Source organism: Mus caroli, unplaced genomic scaffold (assembly GCF_978045245.1).
Source record: "Mus caroli unplaced genomic scaffold, Mus_caroli_1 scaffold_3, whole genome shotgun sequence".
Taxonomy (NCBI): domain Eukaryota; kingdom Metazoa; phylum Chordata; class Mammalia; order Rodentia; family Muridae; genus Mus; species Mus caroli.
In genome coordinates this window covers 123,306,480-123,313,438 of record NW_028227258.1, presented here as the reverse complement: position 1 = coordinate 123,313,438, position 6,959 = coordinate 123,306,480, and positions in this window count along the sequence as shown.

The following is a 6,959-nucleotide window of genomic DNA, read 5'->3' as shown; positions in this document are numbered from 1 at the left end:
AACTTGATGCCATGATGTTTAACATTTCAGTGTTTTGATTTTACATAAAGATGCTCTGGAGATAATATGTACTTCTTGCTACTTATGTATCCATTTCTTTGAGATTTGGGCTTATATATACAATTGACTGTGGGGCATATGGATTTTGACCTATTAGAAAATAGAAATATAATGATTTTCTAACGTTATACCAGTATTCATGTTTGTCACCAATAGAGTATCCATCGCTTGGAACCTTCCTGATGATCTATAATACTGGCAGCCTTAAAATTGTGCCAGTCTGATAGACACATAATTTATAGACACATATTTTAATTTGCATGCCTCTGGATCTCAATGAAACATTCATTCTTGTTACATGAGTGGTCCTGAGGTTGTCTTTGAGTTGCTTTGGTTTTTCCATTAGCACTTTTTATATGAAATTTCTCTGCAACCTCTGAGGACCTGGACCTCTCAGTTGTGTCTGTTGCTGGTAGTTAACACCACAGTAGTGCTTCTTACAACCCACACCACATCTTTCCGAAGCAAATCCTTTCATCTTTAATAAACACAAATCCATTCCACTGGTTTCCTGGCACCAAGGGGAGGCTTCCTGGCAGGACTTTCTAGGCTTGGCTGGGCTTGTCCAAAAGACAATGATCTATCTGATTGGACAGGACCGATCTGTTACTAATAAACATATTGTTTAATTAATGTCTTTTATTATTGAGTATCTGGCATAATTTCTGTTTGCTATAAGCAGCTGAGTAGTAATGGAGGGAAGTGAAGCAATGATATCAACAGCTGAGGCCTTCAGGACAAGGTTTAAATGGCAACAATACAGAGGCATGTTTGGCCATGTTGTTATTATGTCAAGTTTCTCTCAAAGGACTGATAAGAATCTCTGTTCTCCCCATTGTTACCCGAGGGGTCCTTGAATGCTTTCCCTTTCTTCCCACCCAACACTTTAGTAACCACACTTTCATAGGTTTCTACAGAGTTGAGTGACTACTGGGTCAGGTGTGAGGCCAGCCTAGGACACACCCACAGTGACAGAAGCCACACTGACAGCCACCTTGCATCTGTTCTATAAGCCTTCCCTTCCCAGAGCAAGACACAGAGCAAGGCTTACTAAAGATGACCCCAGCACTGATGGTGCCTCTGTCTCTCATGTTAGACCATAGATGGGTTCCTTTCTTCTCATGAAACATCATCTTCAACTTTCACTGGTGTGAGTAAACCCATCCTTTGCTGGTAGAAACTATTATTTGTTTGTTTTTGAAAAACTATGCTTCATGAATTTAGTTATGAAAAACCACTTGGAAAGAAGGGCTGGGAGTGCCTCGTTTTCAGCCTAGGCAGAAATGTGAGGCTCCCGTGGAGGAGTGTCCTCAGAAGGCCCTAGCACTGGCTTCTGCACAGGCAGATGATGTAATTCTAACAATGGGGAAATGCAAACCAAGCTAGGGAACATTTAAGGGGGTTTGTTGCCTTGCTTTCACCATAAAAACAAAGACCCAGGGCTGAGAAGGTAGCTCAGGATACAAAGTGCTTGCATGCAAATGTGAGGCTCCAAGTCTGGAGCCACAGAACAACTTACATGCCAGGTGTATTAGTCAGGGTTCTCTAGAGTCACAGAATTTATGGGTAGTCTCTATTTAGTAAAAGAGTTTATTGATGACTTACAGTCGGCAGCCCAATTCCCAACAATGGTTTAGTCGCAGCTGTGAATGGAAGTCCAAGGATCTAGCAGTTACTCAGTCTCACACAGCAAGCAGGCAAAGGAGCAAGAGCCAGACTCCCTTCTTCCAATGTCCTTATATTGTCTCCAGAAGAAGGTGTAGCCCAGATTAAAGGTGTGTTCCACCACACCTTTAATCCCAGATGACCTTGAACTCAGAGATTTACTCTTTTGGAATCCATAGCCACTATGGCTCAAGATCTCCATACCAAGATCCAGATCAGAAACTTCTATCTCCAAGCCTACAGATAAGGGTCACTGGTGAGCCTTCCAATTCTGGATTGTAGTTCATTCCAAATATAGTCAAATTGACAACCAGGAATAGCCACTACACCAGGTGAGCATGGTACCTCCATAATCTTAAGCCTCTGAGTACGGATATAGGAATTCCCAGGGCAAGCTGGCCAGTTAGACTGTCTGAATCAAGGAATTCTGGGTTCAGATGAGAGACCATGCTCAGTCAATATGGTGAAGAGCCATGTAGTGTAATTCCTAAAGGAAACAATAGGCCTATATATGAAGCAGCAGTACCATACACACACACACACACACACACAAACACTACACACATGCATATACACAGCTCAAACACAAGCATGCACACAGGCTATGCACACATGCATACTTCACAGACATGCACATAGCATATACAAACATACGTGCACACAGCTCAGACACATGCATGCCCATATCACTTATACACATACAAGCACATACACAAACACTAAAGTATGTGTGATCAGGACAAAAAAAAATGCAGAGGCTCCTCACTCAAGACAGATGCAGTCTAAATTTTCTTATTCTCTGCATGACATGTGGAGACAGGCAAACTCTCAAACAGGCAGAAGTACAAGTGACTGTACATGCAAGCCTCCAGTCGCTGAGAGAGTCATTCCAAGGCAGCTGCCAATGCTGAGTGTCTCCTGCTTCCAGATTTTCTTTGTGGATGAGAATAAATACTGGATTTGTTTCTTTGCTAGTTTAAGTTCTTTTAGATAATATATTTGGTGATCACAATGTGAGATGTAACAAATGTTGACAACACTGTAAGAAAGAGCCCTTGACTGTCATAGCAGTCAAATGAGTTGGGTCCCATTTCTGTTGAAGGGATAGTGTGTGGTAGTGAGTGAAAGACCTCTAATACTACAGTATCAGGAATGACTGGATGGAGCTGAAGTAGGAGACATGTTATGAAGGAGGTGTCTGGGATGGGATATAGGTGAGTGGGGCATGTATTTAGAGTAGGACAAAGGTGAAGGAGGGTACACTGATCATTCATTATTCAAACATTTGAATGTATAATGGCAATGGGGATTCCAAGAGTAGTGGAGTTGATTGGATTTCACTGAGTGCTAATAAATGCAGTAAAGAAAGCATAGGTCCCGTTAGCCAAGGACCAATTTAGACCAGAACATCAAAGGCCAGCTGTTCTCAGTGCAGGAGCCATAGACCTGCATCACCTCAGAATTGATATCTATGAGGCTGAAATAAAGTCCAGGACCAGGTCACAACAAGCAGTATACTTCAGTTTCTGCTCGCCCATTCTGCCGAGCTTTGTATTGCTTTTCAGTCCCAGGAAGCCTCATTGCTAAAGCAAGCAGATGGAGACATCCTGCCACCTGGCACTCTGGGGTGGGATTGTCCATGGGGTAATGTTTGCCATGTGTCCTGTACTTAAATAAGTGGCCCACAGCTCAGAGGGAGGGTCCCTTTGTCTGAAGAATATGTAGAGGTTTTCTGTGGGGAAGGTGTCTCAGATAACCATCATCCCAGGTCGGAGAATAAGGACAGGAAGCTCACAAAATCATCCCATGGCCTTCTCTTTCTTCTTGTAGGGACTGTTAGCAGCAGTCTTTCCTTTTCCATAGGAGAAGCTGTCATTGCAGTGTTCTGCTTATTTTGTTGCCATGGCTACTGGGCCAAGGTTATCTCTGCTTTACAATGGAGATGAGATGATCATATTATGCTCAGAAGAAAAGACTGCATTGCTATATCAGGCGAAACATCGCCACAGCTCTGTCAAACGATGATTTGCCTGACATTGCTCACAGTGAAGTCAGGAGGAACCGATCATCTGCACATCACAGTGATCCACGTATTGGGAGAACCATGTTAGCCTGACCCAGGGAACAGTGAATAGCAAGAGTCCTGAGTGCCCTGGGAAGAACACATCCCATAACATGCTTAGTACATCAGAAAATAGCTCAAGGCCATGCCACGCTAGTATCATTTCTATGCACCAGATCAGGCAAGATCAAGGGAAAATCACTGCACTTTGCAAATTCCCATCCCCCATGATGATGATAAAAGCTCTGGGGCCTTTTGATACTTTATAAACTAGATTCATGTGTATATGTATGAATGTAGGTGTCTGGAGAGTCCAGAAGCAGGCAGAGGATACCCTTGAACTAGAGTTGCATGTGATTCCACTTGATGTGGGTGCTCTCTACAAGAGCAGTGGGTGTTTTTAATCACTGAGCCACTGAGCCAGTGCTACCTTTACAGACTCTGAAGGTGACATGCACATGCATAAAATATATTCTACCATATTCATCAGAGGCATTGAAAAGAGACAGGTACTCCTGGATCCTGTTGGAGTCCCTGACAAGCTCTGGTAGAAATGCCAGAGCAGGAGCCTTGGGGTATAGATCAGGGACTTACCAGCATACCAGCTGCAATAAGGGACCACTTGCTGTTTCCTTACAGACCTTCTAGAACACTGAGCCCAGTGGAGATGAAGGGACTGGAGAAGGGCTGAGTGAAAAGACAAATCAGGTGGGCCTACCAGGACCTCCTGTCACAAAGCTGTGCTGGTGATTGGAGAACAGGACAGAAAGGAAGCATCTTTAATCCAGCCCAGCCACCTGAGGAGGACACAGGGCACAGGTGACAATGTCTGTCTCTTGGTACCAGTGATGTCTCAGCCTAAGCTTGTACCTGTGGTTCCACAAGGGGACTCTAACAATTTGTTTAACCCCAGACAATCTGGATAATTGGATTGGTACAGGCTAAGTACACTGTAGCAGCTGTAAAGTACCATGAAAACATGGCTCCAAATGTCAGACAGAAACCATGGATAGAAATGGCAAACTGGGATGGGGTTGGAGCAGGAGGCAGGATACAGAGGAAGGAATTAAGGGGCTGTTGAGGGCAAAGAAGCCCCTCCCCCCAGTGATGTGGGCTGCCTTTCCTGTTGACAGAGTCAGGGAATGTCAGACACTACAAGACAGAGTAATTTCTAAGGATAATGTGCGTTTTCCTGTTGATGCCTCAGACACAGGTGTTAAGGACCAAGCAAATGCTCTGTGCTTACTCAGGGACACAGCGATGTGTGGTCCTGAGTTTTCAGCACCTGTCCCTTATTCTTACATGGGACAACACCTCTCATTAGTCCATCATAAGACTCTGTTCACAAAATGAAGTTCTTTGAACTTTAAATTGTGATATTTTAGGGAAAGAAAGAAAAGGACGTGAAAGGAGATGAAAGAGAAATAAAGAGAGGAGAGGGGAAAGGAGGGGAAAGACACACACACACACAGAGGAGGGGTGGCTTGTATATAAAATATTCTATATGGGGTCCCTCTTAGGTAGGATTTTATTGCTGTTCAGAGACACCATGACCAGGACAACTCTTATAAAGGAAAACATTTAATTGGGGCTGGCTTTGTTATAGCAGCAAGCATGGTGACCTGAAGGCAGACATGGTGCTGGTGAAGGAGCTAGAAGTTCTACATCTTTTTTTTTTTTTTTTTTTTAAGATTATAAACTTGTGCCATTTTTTTAAAAGATTTATTTATTTATTATATATAAGTACACTGTAGCTGTCTTCAGACACTCCAGAAGAGGGCGCCAGATCTCGTTACGGATGGTTGCGAGCCACCGTGTGGTTGCTGGGATTTGAACTCTGGACCTTCGGAAGAGCAGTCGGGTGCTCTTACCAACTGAGCCATCTCGCCAGCCCAGAAGTTCTACATCTTGATCTCCAGGCAGCAGAAAGAAAACAAGACACTAGGCCTGGCTTGAGTTGCTGAGACTTCAAAGCCCTCCCCAAGTGACACAATCCCTCCAACGAGGCCACACCTCCCCATAGTGTCAATCTCTATGAGTCTGTGGGGCCACTTCATTCAAACTATCGCAGAGCCTGTGTTTGAACCCTTGTCCTTAGATGGTGGTGCTGTTAGGGAAGGTTATGGATCCTCTCCAAGGCAGAGCTTTGCTGGAGGAAGTACGTCACTGGGGATGGAATTTGAGGGTTTTTAGCCAGGCCCTGCTTTATGGTCTCCCTTTCTCTGCTTCCTGTTTGTGGATAAAATGTGATCACTCTCGGGCTGCCGGAGCCACGCCTCCTCCCAGCAACAAGCTGCTCAGAGAGAAAGATGTTCATGGGTTTGCAGAACAGCCTCCTGAGAGCTAGGATACCCTGATACAACAGTACATCATAGATGATGCCATTCCAGGAAGCAGGACTGCATTCAGAGTTTATTCTACTGAGTGCCTTTGGTTCAGACTTCCTTCCAGCCCTGAGAAGGTGGCTGGCTACCACGCAAAAGCAGCAATGGGAAGGGATGAATTTAACAACGGAACGGAGCAGATGTGAGCAGGGCAGAACTCAAGACTCCACTGACCTCAGTATATAACACATGGTCCTTGAAGTGCTTGATCAGTTAGACTTGCAAGTACAGGGTCTGCAAACAGATGTTTGAGGATTCTCTTTCCCTCACTCCTCTGCTTCCCTGGATCTGCAGCTTTCGTGAAGTCAGCACAAGAGGAGAGGAGCGAGGCACTTTCAGCCAGGAACTCGGAGGTTGGTCTTTCGTTATCCACTTTCCGCCTTGGAAGGAATAATGCCAGAGTTTCTTTTTCCCAACTATTTCATACAGACTCAGACACTTAGTATACCAATGTCATCCTGTCTTCCTCCCATTTTCTTCCCAGAATTCCTTGCACTTCCCAAATGAAGAACTCAGAATTTTTGATTCAGAGTTCACTTTGGAGAAATTCAGACTAACTCTTCATGCGAGTTGGGGGGAGAGATGAATGCAACCTGGCATCTATGATTGGAGAGATTTATATTTTATATAAAAATGTTTTTATATATTAATATTTTGTAAAATATTTCTGAATCTTTCAGAACATGGACTGAATTACTAGAAAACATATGCAAAGTGCTTAAGACATAATAAAATTAAATTAGAGGATGAAGTGGTGTCTTCGTTAGGGTTTCTATTGCTGAGACAAA